The sequence below is a fragment of the Zonotrichia albicollis genome, chromosome 4 (genome assembly GCF_047830755.1).
Source record: "Zonotrichia albicollis isolate bZonAlb1 chromosome 4, bZonAlb1.hap1, whole genome shotgun sequence".
NCBI lineage: Eukaryota > Metazoa > Chordata > Aves > Passeriformes > Passerellidae > Zonotrichia > Zonotrichia albicollis.
In genome coordinates this window covers 41,039,551-41,057,464 of record NC_133822.1, presented here as the reverse complement: position 1 = coordinate 41,057,464, position 17,914 = coordinate 41,039,551, and the positions used below count along the sequence as shown (strand labels likewise).

Genomic DNA, 17,914 nt, shown 5'->3' with positions numbered 1-17,914 from the left:
CTGCTGGTAAAACAGATTTCCCAGAGTACAGCAAATTCTCTATTTGTGTCAGCATGCTTGTGCAAATAGCACAGAACTTGATGACAGAGGAAACCTGGTCAGGCAACCATTTAAAATTATCCTCTTTCATGATGTGAATATCAGTCGTAGAATTGAGACCTTCAGGACATGTTTTGAAATATATTTTAAGAATGCCATGATTCTAAAGCTATAATTCACTTCCAGATTAATGGTAAAAGAAAGGTCATAAAGAGAGTGCCTGCAACTTAGCATTTAAAGCAATCTCTGAGTTATAGTAAAACTCAGAGGGAAACCTATCCTGGTAGTCATAAGTGTCTGACTTCTTTGTGTAGCCAGGGGAGGGATTAAATAGGTCAGGGGTCTCAATCAGTAAAACAAATCCTGTTTTCCCAGAAGTTTCCAGGGACTTTCTTGGTGCATGCTGGATTATTTTGAGGCACAAAGCATCAGAAATTTGGCTAGCACAATGAAATGTGTACAGGTCAGATCTATGCATCCATGGCTGTGATACTAGCCCATTAGCTAGTCTGTGGTGTTCTGTTGAACAACGAAAGTGGTACTGTTTTCAGTTTCAAGGCAGGGGAGCAATCCACGAGAAACTTGAAAACATTCATGGATATTTGGCTCCAGGACTTGGGAATTTAGTTTGAAGGACTAAGTTCTTGTGTGATTTTTTAGGGGGCCTAAACATGCATGTTTCATGTTACATTTCACATCAGAAATTTAATAACCACAATCAAATGTTTCTCTGGTGTTCCCATAGCTACAGTTTATAGTTGTATCATAGTTTTTCTGGTAAAACACACTTCAGATATGAGATTTTTACTCAACATTCACAAACCCACATTTGCCACTCAGCTTTCAGTGAGCAGCCACTGCTGGCAGAGCATCAAGAAGGTGTCAGTACAAATTCACATTTGAGAAGACAGAAGATTGCATGGGCATGTTAAGATTCATTATTGATCAGAACTTTGTCTCCACAAATTCAGGTTATTATTTTCACTGGAGTCAGGAGTCATACTGCTTTGATGAAGAAGTAACTTGGACCTTATCCAGCTATTGATATTCCTAAAGTGATGATCAGGCTCTAAATCTGGCCATAATGATGCATTGCCTCACCACGCAGATCTTATTACATGTGCCTGTCATTAGTAATGCTTCTAGCTTCGACTTTTAAATGCCTTGAACACAGAGCCTAGTGGTTTTTGTTCTAATAGGGTCTGTGTGTAAGGCAATCCTTTTACTCTTGTATAGTGTTTCCACTGGATTGCTTACTACTGACAATCATGCAAAAAATTGCTGGATGTGCAAAATGTGCTGCTTAGGAGAACTTTGCAGTACTGGAATACTTTTATATAAACAGGTAACCTAAACTGGTTTTCACTACAAAACTTCTAAATTTAATATTAAGTTCAAAATTACGTGTCATTGTCTTAAAAAATTCTAATTTTTCATATTTTTAATGTGTCTGTATCACTCAGTAGTATGATGGACTAGTAAAAATTTTTGCTGCACAGAGGATTCCAAAGTCAGTGGTCCAAAGTTTCTCTTTTCTTTGTTAGAGCATGTAAGAGTTGATGGAAATGATGTGAGGTACAAAATTAGTATTGAAACCTGGACTAGGTCTGGTGTTTTGGCTGCCAGTGAGTGTACCTCCTTCAGTTCACAGTAATACCTGTGTTCCTGCAGAGCTCTGGCAGGGCAGCCAGTGCAAATCCACCCACACCTCCTGCACTGTGACGCTAAATACAACCCAAGCAAGGCCAAAGTGATGTTGCTTGGAGAACAGAGGTGGTCTGAAAGCCAGGGTCCCCTTTTTTATGTACAGCACTACCATCAGTTCAGTGCTTGATTGACTGCTTAGCCAGTGCAGATAATCAGAGGCCAGGTGATATTCCTTTTGCAGGGCTGAGCAATATCTTAAGTAAAAGCTTGATGACTGGACTACACTGTGTGTTTGTCCCTACAAGTGAATTTTTTCTCAGTAAATTCAGATTCTGGCTTTGCAGATGTCTATTCTGGGTCACAGCCATCTCATTTTACTGTTCATGTCTGTGTGTCTGTGTGTATTATACTATTGTACGCTACATTATGCAATTGTACTACTGGCAATGTCAGTGTTTACCACTGTAGGTACTCATATTGATCGTTGGAATTCCATGTTTCAAATTAATGTAAAATATTACTGCATTGCACTTTGTATGTTACCCTACCAGGAGTAGTGTTTTTTCTATTCCCATTAATCTATTTGTGGTGAACAAGCCTGTTCAAGAGCTTGGTCTTCACCTCATTAGTAGAAAGTATATGGAATTCTAAATCTAGTGCTGACCCAACATTTTTTGTCCAGCTTAACTTACTTCCAGGGATGTTGTTAAAGCCTGGTTTTTGAAGAAATCTTGGGATATATGTGATAATAAGAAAAGGACATTTGTTAGTATTTCATTATTTAAGGTTATAGCCAGGCTTTCTACTATATATGTACCTCAAGATTTCTGTGTATTTTTCATTTGTATGTTTTCAGGCACTTGACTTTTGCCATTTTCCCTACATTCATGCATTTTTCATAAATCAGCTAGCAGATTCATCGCTGCAAATATAATAATTTTTGCTTTTTATTTTATTTTTCATGAGCAAAAATGCCCCAAATATAATTCTAGCTTGATATACCTTCCTAAATACATTTTATGCATAATATGGATTCAGTAAGCCCTCTGGTCTGGTTGAAAGGATTTTCTTGTTTGTTTTTCTTTCATTATTTAAAAAAAAAGGTAAGTTAATACAATTTAAAGCTTTTCTCTAAGAATATTTATTAATCATTACTCAGGTGCATAACAACAATAATACCCCCACTTTGGCATTCTTTTTCTTAAAAAGTATTGAAATCTTATATAGTTGAAACCTCAAGCAACCCAAATCATAGCAATGCCTTGCCTCCCTGAGTCTTACACATCACCCACCACAGAAATTAGAATATGGAAAAATAAAAAATCTAATACCAATGAGGTAAAACCAGCACAATGCAAAGGAAGATAATTACATTGCTCAGCTGTCACAAGGGCAGCATAAAAAAATGAAGTGACTCATCTCCCTTCACAGGCACAGCCTGCTCAAACATACATATATAATTATTTATTTGTATGGGTTTGATTCTTTAGCCAAATGTGTCTGCTTTGTAATGTGGTTTAACCACTTGGGGATTTTTGTTCAAAGAGTTAATTTATAGTTTTATCACTGAACCACAAAAAACTGTTCTGGGCTCCCATGTAATTAAGTCGTATGCAAGTGCTGTGTATCATTAAATCTTCCTCTGTATGAGTACGTGAGTTCAAAGGCAGCTCTCCTGCAAAGATAAGGTGCAATATGCAGTGATCAAGGGCTGATTTCTAGTGAAGTCATATTCCTTACCAAGCAAGTGTATCAGGCAGGAGTAAGTAATCTCAAGACCTCAACATCAAAACATTTTCATATAGCATTGTAATTTTGACTTTGGAGGTAAGTGAACAATTGATCTAGACAGTTTCTTAAAATAAAGAGACTCATATTTATAATTCATAAGTGTGTTTTTTGAGAGTTTGACCTATGAAGCTATAAGCAAAATCTATAAAAATTACAATATGCAAAAATTGCAATGTGCAAAAACATCCACAGGAAGAAGATTGATATGGAATCTTTGAATAATAAGTGCCATTGATTTTAAAATTTTGACAAAATATGATACTCCCACTAGGTGGAGATTCTGAAATAAGAAAGATTTTCAGGGTTTGAGATACACTTTTGTAGAGAATTTTTATGCAGTCCTCAAGCTGAACAAAGTGTAACAGTTTTGTCTTACAGAACTTAATGTAAAATTTAAGGCTGAGCAAATTGTATTGATGCTAATTTAGTGCTTTTTTTGTTTTCTTTTTTTTTTTTTTAATGGAAGTTATTCCTGGTTTTTGGACAGTGTGTTAGTGGTTCATATATGCTGAAGTTACTTGGATGAATCTGAATTTTTGAATTTTCAGTTAATGGGTTATTTACAAGTTGTTTGCTTTAACTGTTCACCCTGTTCTATTGGTTCATTCTACTGAATCTAATTAATCAGTGTAATATCAAATATGTGCAACACCTACCAGAGTAAATGAGAGGAGCCCTTTTGCTTCTCTGACTGGCATCAGGAGGTACTTTGGCAAATCAAGCTGCACTGGCATACTCCCGCATCTTTGTCAAAACAAAAATTAGGAAAAAAGAGAAATCTAGTAAAACCAGATATTTTTTGTCAAATTAGTATGAAACCCAGAAAGCTGCTGTTAAAATAGGAAACTTCCTCAGCCCTGTGAAAGTCAAACCATTGCAGATTGCAAGATTACAGAGTGTAAACAAAAGACTTGCTGACTGCTGTCATTTTTCGTAAATCTCAGCAAATATCTACTCACAGACAAGCATTATATAGTAACCCACTTTCTAGAACTCATTTTCCCTTCTTTCATTTTTTGCAAATCTTTTGAAAAATTAGTTCAAAGGGAATAAAAAGGGTGACACTGGTTGAACTTTCTGTAATCTAACTTGGCTGAGGAAATGTGGCTGTTTGGTAGGAGGTTCCTCCTCAGTTAAGGAGAGAAAACAAGCCCTGTCAGAAATGATTTCAGCCAGTGCAATAATAGCTCTGTGTGATAGGTCCTTTGAGGTTACCAGTTTGTTTCTGCAAACTAGAGATGCAAGATGAGCTTACTTAGATGTAGATCCTCAGTATGGATATGAGATGGTGCCAATGCCAAAAGAGATTGGGAAACTGTCATGGGTTCAGAACAGTCCCAGCTGTGGGAAGAGGTTGAGCATCTGGAGCTGACTCAGCTGGGAGCAGAAGTGTCTTTTGCGTAGGCGTGCGAGGCAGCCTTGAGAAGATGTAATCAGACTCTACCCAATGAGGTAACATCCGCAGGTTGAAACAAGAGCAGCTGAGTTGGGATATAGGGGAAAACTTTTTGCAGTCAAGCAGTCCCTTTCACTCAGAACTGTGATCCTGTTTTACTGGAAGGTGTTACTTTCCTGGCCAAATATACTGTTGGGTGCATTGTTGGATCTCCACTATTGGCTTCTATCTTATGAAATCATTAAAATTTTGGAAAAGGAAGTCACAATGCTGCTGTCAAAAGCACTCACACAGTCCGCGGATGGAAGATACTCTCTAGCAGTCCATCTGGTTGAGAGCTGTTGTAAGCTCGTTTCATTGGGTCACAAAGCTGTGACATTACAACATTCCATTGGTTTTTTCTATACTTTGTGTGTTTAAGTAAACATTTTAACAATATTCACCAAATTTCACTGTGACTTTTATGAGATTTCTAAGTAAAAATGCTGAGCCTGATCACTTTTTAGTCTTTACACCTGTAGTACCATTATCTTCTCACAGGCCAACTGACATAGCAGTTTGAATGCAGATATCTTGACATGTCTTGTTATTTTCTGCTTTTCTATTTCTCAGAGTTCCCCTTTTAATCTCTGTTCAGTATTCTTAAGAAAATGAGTTTAGCAACAACCCTAAAATAGGTCACAAATAGAGGCAAAGCTCTTGTGGCCTCTATGAATCATATCCCCCTTAACAAAAAGTTCTACACCCAGTATTCTTTCTTTCTCACAATACAGAATTTAACCCATCATTGCTAAAAAAAACCACAAGTCAATAGGTTAGAAATGTGTCCAGAGACCTAAACTTGTTGATTTTTCCAGCTGGTTAAATATGCCATTTTATTTTTATGGTTTCCCCTCAGTTTTGATGTGAAGAACCACTGTGTTCAGTTTAGCATACAAAGATACTAAAAGCAGAAGTTACAAATCTCAGACTTCAAAAGAAGGAGCAGAAAATGCTCTCTCAAGATGAAAAGCAAAGTGACAGCTTAGCCATGAGTATTACATTCCCACTTTTGGAAAGATGACATTCTGAGGAGAGGTACAGTGCACTCCAACAGGATTGACTTCACATACTTTGTGACAGGTGTATGGCTGATGCAATCTGGGGAAAAAGTAAAAAAAAAATCTGAAGGTTTAATTCCACCTTTCCTTTCAGACAAAATGCAGTTCAAGTCCTGCTTCACAGGGGATGCAGAAGGAAGAACTTCTTGCATAGATTTTTCAAAGACGTGATGCTTGGGTTCTAGTACAACATAGTAGATGATGGAGGTGACCTGGGGAGGTGAGGCTGAGTCCTGTACACAGGACAATTAAGTGTTTTACTTTGCTGATTTTCTGTTGCCCCTCTTATAGTTTCCTTGTCTACTTTTATAGGAATACATGTAGGAAAGAGGTGAAGTCTGGAAGTATGTTTGTTGAGATCCTCAAAGGTTCTCTAAAATGTTTGAAATTCATATTCTGGCTATTTCAAAAAACTAACTTAAGTCAGAAGGACAACCTGAGTTCTCCATGGCTTGTACCAGTTTTTGATATGATTGTCTAGATTTGTAATCAATGCAAACATGTTCCTGTCATAAATGATCTGTGCTAATTTCACGCTATATAGAAAGAAAACATTATGAAGAAAGACTCCAAAATAGTTAAAATATTTTTGACATAATGGCTCAGAGGCTACATTTTGCATAGTCAGTTCTCCATTCAATCCCTCCCTGGGAACTGTTGTGTTCACAGCATTATTTGCATGCTTTACATGGAACAAGGCTCTTCAGAAAGCTGCCTGTGTTAAATCTGCAGGGGTTTGTTCTGCTTTGTGAGGAGGGCACAGAAAAAGACATTTGGAGTAGAAGGTGGAGATTACTGACTCCATATGCAGTACTGAAAGCAAGTGCAGACTCAAACCATGCCTTCCCTTACCTTTTGTACCCTCTGTGTGTGTTCCAGTACTGCCTGGGGTTTTTTACCTATTTCATTCTTTTATTTCTCATTGCTGCTCTTACTGGGAGTTATCTGGGGCTTGCTGCAGCACCAGGGTGCACCAGGGTGCAATTTCAGGAAAAACTCCTTCAATAAATCAGCCGATGAAAGGTGACCTTAAGCCTAAAGGAATATGTCTGGTGGAGTGCTCGCTCCTGCATTAATATTTTGGAGGGCATACTACTGATACTGTCACTACCTTTAGGCAAACATCTGCTGCTTTTTTTCTCATTTGGGGGATTATCATCATTTGGGTCACATGCTCCTTAATACATGTGATGAAGGTGAGAAATCTACCTCTGCTACACCTCTTCTCTGTGATGCAATAGAGGTTTTTCCGCAGAGCACCAGTCATGCAAAGTTAGCAGAGGAGAGTTTCTGGGTATCCTCTGGTCTCTGCTGTCCTCCAAAGATCTGTCTGATGGCAGCATGGCTGCACGTGCCCTGTCAGACGCCCTGGTTCACTCCCAGAGCTGTCCTTTGAGGTGGTATTCAGGGCAGCTGGCGATTCTGAAGCCCTGTGGGGCTGTCAGTGGGCAGAGGGTGGGAGATGGATGTCAGAAGTAATTGAGGCTGGGGCTCTCTCTGAAAATTGATCCATAGCTGAGATTTGCCTTCACTTCTGGCAGAAAAAAACAATTCTCTGTCTAACAAATTTTAAAAAAGGGGGAAAAAAAGGTAACAAAACCTACTTTGAGCTTAGATAATGGATTGAATTTCTCTCACATCTGTGTTACTCCTTTTCAGAGAAGGGCAGAGTCCATAATTATGAATCTTGATTTTGAGAAGAAAGAGGAATGCCTCTTAAATGTACTGATGTGCATGGTGAGGAATTGATACAGAACACTGAGAAATAGGCTTAGAATTATAAATTATAGCTGTCAGCTAAAACTGGAACTCAGATTTTAATTTAAGACTTAAAACAAAATAATGGGTTTTTTTAATCCTTTCTATTTTCCTGAAAGAGAATATTATGTTTAGTAGCACTGGGCATTAGAAGTTAAGGTTTGCAAGAAGAATTACAAGAGAAAGTAGAAGTTTTAAAAAAGGAAGTTGGCGGAAATAATTGCTATTTTCAATAGACATTTCTAAGGACAGGCTGTAGTCAACAAATAAAAAGGCATTTGAATCAAATAATAAAAAATTGCTTTTTGATTAGACTCTCCTCTGGTGGCCTTGTGCCACCTATGATTTTTTATTGTATTCCTAAACCCTCTTTAGTTACCTTTCTGGAATGACAAATTTGAGGGCATGGTATAGCCTTTACATCTGCCTTGTTCTTTAAATCTGTTCTTAAGTCCAATTTAATGTCTGTAGATTTCTGAAAAAAAAGAGAAACAAATAGGGAGACAAGAGAAAAAACACCAGCCTTAATTTAAATAAGGTGCAGAATTATTATATGGGACAACATGAGTGCACAATTGAATCAGGAAACTTGAGGGAAGGATCACAGAGAATGAAAAAGGAATGGCATAGTGTGTGATGTCCATGTTTATTACATACAGAAGGTTTTCCTACATAACCAACACTTATTTTTCAGACAGCCACGTGCTTGACATTACAAAGTGCACTATTCAGCATTTGGAATTTGCCCGGCAAACTGAGTTTTCTTACGCTAGATGTCTGCCACATTCTACGGATTTTCTTTGTCTTATATGGCTTAGCTTGTTTTGTAAAAGTTGTTCTCTTCGCCTACTGTTTAAAAATTCATCCATGCTCAAACGTGCTATAAACCAGGTAAAATTGTTTTTGAGCCCTGCCAGACACTGAAGCCCTGTGAGGAGGTGAGGAGGGAAGCCAGGATGAGGAGGGAAAGCATGGGGAGGGGGGAAGGAGGGGCTGAAATGAGTGTCTTTTTAAACATTTTTCTTGTATTCTTTTATGCACGAGGAAAGAAAGCCATTCAAGTTGAATGCCAATGGCACAGAGATGCGATCTAAACAAGTGGGGCAAAGAAGATGAGATAGAGAAACTGAGACTAGACATTGTTGCTGCAGCAAAAACAAAAGGCTATTTCTGAATGCTGGCCCTTGCTGGGAAGGGAAAAACAGACAAGTAATTGGGAAGGAAAGCCAAGTCCTACTGGGAATTGATGATGAGGAGAGCTACCATAAAGATCAGCACTTGGTGGAAAACAAATGTGAACATATGCTTAAGGTTGGTGAAGTTAGGCTTGATCCCATGGAAATATGGTGTCTCATTATATTTCCTTAACACTTGTGACTTAAAATTGTACAGTTAATGGTCTTTTAAAGGCAGTTAATTAAGTGTAGCCTCTCCATATGTGGCACTTTAAAAGACTGCCTTTTGTGGGGTTTTACCCATATGTGTGTGAATTGTGTCCTATCTGTCCATTTCTATCATCTGAGTTGTAATACCTGGAGTGATGTTCTCTACCATATCTCAGCTGAGAGTAAAGAAAGTATTCATAAGTGTTGGCAGTGGTGAGAGCGCTACAGAAAATTGCTTTAAAACAACCATTTCTGTAGTAAACTGATATTCCCTCCAATATTCTAATACAATAAAGAAACCACTATAAAATCATTAAATAATTAGCAGTACATTTTTGAAAGAATCCTAAATTATTTAAAAAGAAGGGAGGAAGAAATATCATAGCAGACTCGTAACAATCTCAAATAAAATACAGTGACTGACAAATAAAAATATAATGAACTTTTCTTGCTACAGAAATCCATAAGAAGTGCAGAAATGCTTGATGTAATTTGTTTAGTTTATTCATCTTAATAAAGGCCTCATTTGTTTCACTATTAAGAATTTTTAAATTGGCTCATATGTGTCATTTGTTTTGACTTTGTTTCACATGCTTAACTTCCAAAGGGTGTCTCAAAGTTCCATTATTTCAGAGAGGAGAAAAAGCCTTTAGAAATAACTTCTCAGTCCCTTCAATGTCAGTATTTGAAAAATCTGGGTAAAATGGGACAGGAAAGTTTAAAACCCAAGACCTCACTGTGCTTCTTTCACCCAAATTCAGTCATATTGTCATATCTGAGGAGGAATTCCTGAATTCACCAAATCAAAAAAAAAGCCTTTTTTAGAAACTCTGGCTTATTGGTGTCGATAGTATCTTCTGAAAGAGAGTATATTCTGAAAAATAGCTTTAATCCATTTGTATAGTGCATTATCCTTGAAATAAAGAACTGAAGAATAAGTAATCCATTTCTGTACAAAAACCCTTGATGTCCCCATAACTTTCCCTGCAATGCTCAATCACTTTAATCTTTTACTTGGTTCCTTGTATTTATTTCAGAGTTAAATTCAGATATTGCTGGAGGCTACAAAGTTCACCAATAAAACTCTTTGAAGAAGCACATTTTCCTGTGCTGGATACTCACAGCACTGAATATCCTCTGTGGTTTTCAGGTGGATCCATTATTGAACTTCTTCCACTGAATTCCCAAAGTTCTTCGGTTGAACTTTCAGCCTTTTCTAGCCCAAACTTTGAACAGCTTCTTACAAAACCAATGGTGACCAAGTGGTTAGCAAATACAGGGCTACCAAACTCTACCTGGTTTATGCAACTGCTTTACTAGTGTTTACTTTTCCTGGTGACATCACTGATAAAGAATTTCCACTTGTTTTAAACCAGGTACAAGAACCCTTTTGTAAAAGCAATCCACATTCTCCGTTTAAGTCTCCTGTGTAGCTCTCTGGTAGTATTTTCAGGCAGGAGTCATCTGCAGGCCCCACTTCCAGCTCTGCTGTGGGATTCCTGATGCCTCTCAGTTTAGCCCTTTACATTGTTTAATGCTCACATTTTTACATAGACAATGGAAAGAATAATTTATCTTTCCCCTTGTGTCTTGTACTGAGGGCTCATTGTAGAAGGGATCACTTGTAAAAGATGTTTGAGACCACCTCTAGCAAATCTCACAGATTTTATCTCTGGTATCTATTGTGGCTTTAGTGATTCAGGGATAGAAATGTCATCTTTACGTGTTTTTAATCAAAACATAATGGACTGAGCTCAGAAGTACTAGATATTTTTATTACTAAGAAAATACTTCCATTATTACTAGGAAAATACTTCCAGATATCCAATGGTCTAGTGAGGTAAAAGTACTGTGAGGTATTGTATGATGTATCCCATCCTTCTCTTTAAATCAATATGTCTGTTCTTCCTTGACCCAGTCACATTTTTTAGGTTTTTTTCATACTAAACCTTGAGTATACATCCAGAGACAAAACCCATATCATTCACAGCAGCTTTGGTGCTTGCTATTGTGAGGAGAAAATCTGTATAATTCCAGCTACCCACACTAACACAAGAAAATAAGAGAAAAGCAATGTTTTATATTAATCTTATTAAACTGCAAACTGCTTTCTCAGCAACCAGAGCTGTACACTGATGCAAATCAGATGCTTACGTAATGCTTTATGCAAGGATGGTGACAAGAGCTGCAGTGATAAAAATACTCTTGCTGTGTTCAGACTCTGTTGGCCTTTCACTTCAAAAAACCCCACTGGAAAATTAATTGCTGAAAAGGATAATTCTAAAGTGGCCCAAGAGAGTCAAACACATCTCTGTACTATTCTGACTTTTCACCTATATATTTTTTTTAGTTGGATTTCTTGTTTTGTTCTGTTTTGTTTTATTTTCCTAAGGTGCTGTGTGGGGCACCCCAAGATGAACACCTCCTAATCCATGCCACACCTTGGGACAGCTCTCTCATACTGGATGCACATGCCTGTGTTGTGCAGAGTGGCACATGGCTAAGATTAGGATGTGGTCTTTAGCTGGCATGCTGATGGAAAAGCAACTCCTAATCTAAACCATTTGCTGCTGCATCACTGTGCATCGTGACTTAATACAAATTATAGCATTCATGTCTGGCTGTGCAGTAGCTCTTTTTCAACATAGCCATGTCAGGAATTGGATTAGAATCTAATCTTGATTCTTATAGTTAGTTAGTATCAAAATAAGCATATGTATACTAAACATATCTAATACTGGTTTAAATCTCTAAAGAGATTTTTTTTCCTCCTATTTGTTTCCCTTTTGCAAAGGTCTATTCTCTGGCACATTAATCAAACATTAAGGAATTTGTTGAAAATCAAATTATTTAGAACTAATAAATGTGATATCCTAATAGAAACTGTACTAGAAGAATTTTGTGTCCAACTACATTGTAAAAATGTAGTGTGAACTTTATACATTTCAGATATTTAGTGGTATTGATGACAGAGATGGTAGAACTACAGTAACCAAATGATTAGAGATATAAAGATAGTAACTCTTTTTTCATTGCTTGATGGCATGCATAAGCATCAAAGCTGGCTCAAACAGCCTAAATAATTTTGAACTGATTATTTTGTCCATGTTTCTTCTCTTAATCTTACCATAATATAAGATAAGGCAAGCAACATTTAATGCAGAGTGAATTCAGTCAAAGTTAGTAGCAAATTGAAATAAAAGCTTATTTGAAGCTTTGTGGTAATAGCAAAAATAAAACAGAATATATTGAGTTTAGGGAAAAAAGACTGAGAATATTTTTATACTAAAAAGAGTGTTTATAAGAATTGAGTTGTGGGCAGGGCAGAATGTGAGATGGTAAAGAGGAAATCATATCAGTAATTTGGATGATCTTTTCCTTCCCCCATATTTCTCCTGGAGTCACAAAAAGCAAGAGTGCAGATTTCTTTGGATGCAAATAGTGATAAATAAAGCACTAATAGCTGCACCAAGCCAGGAAAGGAAACAGGAGAAAGACAACAAAAGAGAGAACAATGGTTGAAAACATACCAGATATATTCGTCCAAAAGCTTATATTATCCATATGTCAGTGGTACAGGATTGTGAATATTTACATCATACTGAGATCATGCTGTGTCGGCTACTTTTAAAGCACATAGAAATGAGAATTTGTATCGAAAATATTCTGAGCATTTGCGACAAAAAAGATTTGGAAGAAAAACAGGTGTCCAACATACCTTAGATTCTGGCCTTGATAATGGTACTGGTCTGGTTTAGGTTGTGGTCTGACTGATGGCCAGAAACAATGTATTTTAAATGTGTGTTTATATGCGAAACAGTTCACCCTATGTCAGAATTCTGATCAGTGGCAGAGCCGGGAATAGGCCTGGGTTACCTGGGAAACTAGTTTATCTCCTTATCCGAAGGTTAACTTATGTATTGTCATCATAAATTAGCTGAATCAAATCCTCTCCTACCTCCCTTCATTTTAGATATCTGGGGGCATTAACTGCATTTCCACATTAACTGCCTTCCCATAGTTGTTCCAGTATGTTAACACTCTCACCAAATAATTTGATCTCTTCCCCACAGGATAGTTCTGTGTAAAATATTGAGAAACAACCTAAAAAGAAATGGCAAGTAAAAATTTGGTAACAGCTGTCATATCTTACGTCAAATGCATCCTCTAACTCATGCCATAAATAAAAATAGAATGTTGATGAGAATTATATTATGTCTTTCAAGACTGCTTCTATTATAGGTGAGCGGTATGCATCTTACATAAAGTACCATTGTGTATATTGTGTTCTTTTTGGTATGCTATTGCTCAGTCCATGACTACCTGGAATATATTGGAAAATGAGTAGACACAAAAGATTTCTTTATTCATATGTGGAAATGGGAGGTAATCAAGTACCAAGGGCATGGCAAAAATGCTATTTCTGCATTATTTTGCTAGGTTGCTTTTTTTCTGGTTAGGGAAAAGGAGATTATCCTTAGAGAAGCCCAGCCTGAAAACTGGGATTTAGCTCTACTGCCATATGCAACCAGATGAGTTAAAAGCACAACTTGAGCTCCTACTTCAGAAACAAGAAAGGATATTTCAGATACTGATTGGCACCAGCATTAAATCCTATCTGTAGTCACTTATTCCAGCTGGGTATCTCAGGTGGAGCTGAGATGTGGTCAGGAGAGAAGATGTCATAATTTAAGATTTTGTCCATTGGTTATAAGGATTTCTCCAGTACTGCTTTTACTTCCTATTTGGAAAATCAAGATGCAATATTTTGCTACAGACAAATTTTACATTGTCAAGTCAAAGCTTTTGCTTTTAACTCTGCTGCTTCAACATTTGATTTTGCAAGTCAGGGGGTTACTATGCACACTGGGATAAAGGCAGATGTTTTGCACTGATTTCTGGAATGATTCTTCATTAACTTATTTTTTTGCAGATGAAACCCTGGTGGTGTATATGCATTTGTCATGACACTTCTCTCAGTGATAGAACATTGATTGGCAAGAGGTTTCTCTTTATTTTCAGGAAAATTTTGACCCCCAAAAGGATTAACTTTAGCTTCCTCACAGCTTCAAGAATTTCATAAAATGGATTCTATTTTTTAATGCGCTTTTCTGTTCTTATTGGTCCCTCTGTCCCCAAAATGAGTCTATAATGAGAGTCACTGCTGTTGTGCTGTTGCTATAACTCATTATCCACAGACAGAAATGAGAACTGACCATGGCACAAGATTAATCCCTTCCCATTCCAGCATCTCTAACTTAACATGAATGGAAGACAGCAGCATGTTTGCTTGTTCGGGCAGTGATAGGAGTGCAAAATTGGACAAGGAGGCTCAGTTTCCTTCTAGGGATATGTTTTGAAATGCTTAAAGTCATGAAAATCTCAACATATTTATATTTTTGGATTTTAGATTAAGATTTATATATTTTTTTCTAATTGACCATCTTTTAAACCCAAATATTAACTAGGGGAAAAACTAAATACACTTTTTACTGCATTATGATTCTACAAGAAACTGGTAAACTGCTTGTGAAAGCAGTAAAGGTGACAGCATACAGGAAAGACATCCAGCACATGGAAGTCGTTCACACACAATCCGTAAATCTTTCCCTTCTGCAATATAATGTCGGCAGAGAAGCATGTTGGTGTTGTTTATGCTAACAATTGTCAAAGCTGGATTGAAAAAGAGTTCATTCAAATTGTGTGAATTTGGTCCAACATGTGAGCATAATTGTAAGGATTTCTGTATGTCTGCACCATCTCCAGATCATTACATTCCAGTTTATAAATTTCCTTGAGAGGGAAAAATTTTATTCCTAATTTATAGTTGCTGATACTTCAAAAGTGTTGTCCTAGATTCCTTGTTCCTTGGCCATCGTCATGGCATATGCCAATATTTGGTGACAGTCCGATCCACACAGCTCAGCTCTGTTCCCTTCACGTACTGCATGTTTCTGCGGTGTTCTTTCAAGAGCATTACATAAAATGAGCTGATAGAAAGACGTATGATAATAAGCATACATGCCTCAGGCTTCATGGTTGTAAAATGTCATGCTTACACAGAGAGCATTGTTTGCTTGAAGTCAGCAGTCTCAATAACCCATTATAACTTTGTTTACTCAGGGGCACACAATAAGCCCAAGTTTCAACTCCCAGCCAAACACTTCTCGCTGAAACGCACAGTACGCCATCTCACAACCAGGCTGCCATTTACCTCACAGGCATTATTTCAGCACATATTTTTCATAATATAAAATTGCCAGCCCAAAGCCATTTTGTGACTCAAGGGCACAATTATTTCATTACTTTGGTCCTGGGTTTAGTGCCCTTGAAGTATTGTGTTTCTATTGCTCTGGATGGAGAGAGTGCAGTAGGTGCAGTGCTCTGCCATGAGGAAGGCACTGTGAGACTCTGCAGTGGCCACATCCCAGAACTGCAGAGGCTGAAGGACAGGAGAACCTCTGAAATGGCTGTGGGAAGGGTCAATTGCGTGGAGTAAGACAATTGTGTGGCAGTCCTTTTGGTAAAGAACTTAGGCAAGATATTCTCACATATGGAAGGGGGGAGGAAGGAAAAACACCAATTGAGCAATCAAGCTCCTTTTTTTCTCCACCCTTCCTATTTTCAGCATAAAAACCAGCCAGCAGTAAAAAAGATGGGTGAGAAAAGGTGCTCTTTTGTGCTGCTTTACACTCTGAATTCCAGTGTCCCACATATGGGACTGTCTTTCCCCTACTTGTGCTAGTAATTGTTTCAGTTGAGTCACAAGTCAGCCACAGTTTCAAAAGTTTTGGTCAAAAACATTCACATAACTGCACTGATAGGGGTTTCAGGACATTCTTAGTGCTCCAGCCTCTAATTCCAGGAACTGTAGAGACACGTGGCAATTAAAGCATTAGTGGAATTATCTCAACCTCAGATGATGTTTGGTGTGGGTTCAGACCATGTTTCAGGCAAAGGTACTATTCTTATTTAGTAAACACTGGTTTTATTCTTCCTGTAATTTGGACATTGGCTGGAGCTGTTTTTCATTAGCAACATGCTATATGTTAAATGAATGTAATTCAGGTTATGAATTTTTGCAACCTTGATCTTACATTTGAAGGTAATTTGTAGTCTCTTCATCTTCATAATTAAGTTTTAATTCTGTTAACTACTAGAGAAAATACTTAGCTGTGTAGGCTTTGGTGTTTGGGTTTTTTTCTTTAATTTTATTTAGCTGCAAAATTAATTCATATCTTTCCCTCTAAGAAAATTGGAAAAGCTGTTAAAAAGCCCTCTTCTCATACTCAGCTGGATTCTATTATGAGAGAAGCAGTTGTGGGATTGCCTGTGGTGCTCCTTTGGGACATGGCAGCTGGTCACTTAAATTGTGGATGACCTCTTTCTTGGGAGTGCTTCACAATCATGTTTTAGGAATATGTTTGCCTGCAGTTGTGTTTTCACATCTTGTCTGTTTTGGAAAGCTTCTCAGTTTCTTGTTTCTGTGTTGTATCTCTAGTACAAGTTTCCCTCTTAGTAGCTTGTTTTCAGTGTTGAGTGTAACAGAGAATCTTGTAAAGCTTTTGCCATTTTCAAGCAAACTGGAATTAAGCAGATAATAGGAAACCCTATGCCAAAGGAATTTCCCTGGGCAGTAGTGAGTGGCACTGTGACCACCTCTCCTCCTAACCCACTGGGCATGCTGTAATTGCTCCTGTTGCATAGTCTGCCTCTTTCATCATGTTCCCTCCTTATTTTCTCTGAAAGACAGTTATTTGCCTCTTTTATTCCTGCTCTGCTCCTGACCTCTTTTTCTGGGCCATGATTGAAGCTGAGCCACATTTAGTGATGCAGTAATTTTCCTACACACTTTTTTTCATTAGAGGTCTTTGTTCTTCTGCTTGCTGAGCATCATTGCCATTTCTGTCTTCTTTTTTCCAATATTTTGTCTTCTTCACTTGTGTTACCACTGGAGGTTCCAGGTAATACTGGGGTTTGTGTGTAGCTATGTGGGTCTTTAAATATCCAGTTTGAATGGGACCCTTCCACACTGACCTTAAAATTTAATGTTCATTTTTTAATGCTGTTGTTTGGCTTTGTGCACATAAATGAATATAGCAAGAGACATGGCCTGCCCAAGAAGCAGTACAAGCAGATGTATAAAGCAGACAAAACTCAGAAGGAGATAAGCAAAGGAAGTAGCTCACTCCATTGCAAAAAACAGTAGCATTTATTCCTTTATTTTTTTTTTATTTTGAGATATTTCCATTTAATTCCTTCTTTGACTGTCTTAAAATATTTGCAGTCTGCATCAGGGAGTCTTAATTGTTGGATAGAAAATACTTGAAATGTAAAGATTATTCAAATTTATGCCACAGACATATATGGCTGAGAAGTGTTCCTCTGCTGCCATCAAGATATTTTAAATGGCAAAGTAGTCCAGAAAGATGCCATTATAAAAATAAAAAGCTTCTCCAGGCTGGGCTATCAAAAATACTATATTTCAAAGATACGGGAGAAGCTTTCCTTCTTTATAAATGAGTGTGTCCTACTGAATAAAACAGAAAGCCAAGGCAATATAGTAGCCTGACAGTGATGGAGCCCAGAGCAGCTGCCTGCAGAACAAGCCAAGGGAAGATTTGCTTTCTGCTGTGGAGTGCTCTGCCAGCCCCCAGTGGTTTGTGGCCCAAAAGCTTTCTCTGTCTTTGTATTGCCATGACTTACCTCTGCTAGCTAAAGAACCAGACATTTCTGGGCTGGATTTAGATCCAGGGCAGCCCAGAGAGTGGGGAATGCTGAGGGACAGTGCACCTCAT

The 17,914-nt window shown here is 37.7% G+C and overlaps 1 long non-coding RNA gene across 2 annotated transcripts; it reads right to left on the bottom strand.

The window, feature by feature from the left end:
* Positions 1 to 2,823: 2,823 nt before the first annotated feature.
* LOC141728836 (uncharacterized) lies at positions 2,824 to 10,436 on the bottom strand. 2 transcript variants are annotated; one of them, XR_012580053.1, is made up of 3 exons: positions 10,239 to 10,436; positions 8,111 to 8,206; positions 2,824 to 4,221 (listed from the first exon to the last, which is right to left on the bottom strand). It is a non-coding gene; the product is annotated as an uncharacterized LOC141728836 (long non-coding RNA). The 2 variants fall into 2 exon arrangements; XR_012580052.1 differs by lacking the exon at positions 2,824 to 4,221 and adding an exon at positions 4,228 to 6,013 and having other exon boundaries at positions 10,239 to 10,433.
* Positions 10,437 to 17,914: the final 7,478 nt, after the last annotated feature.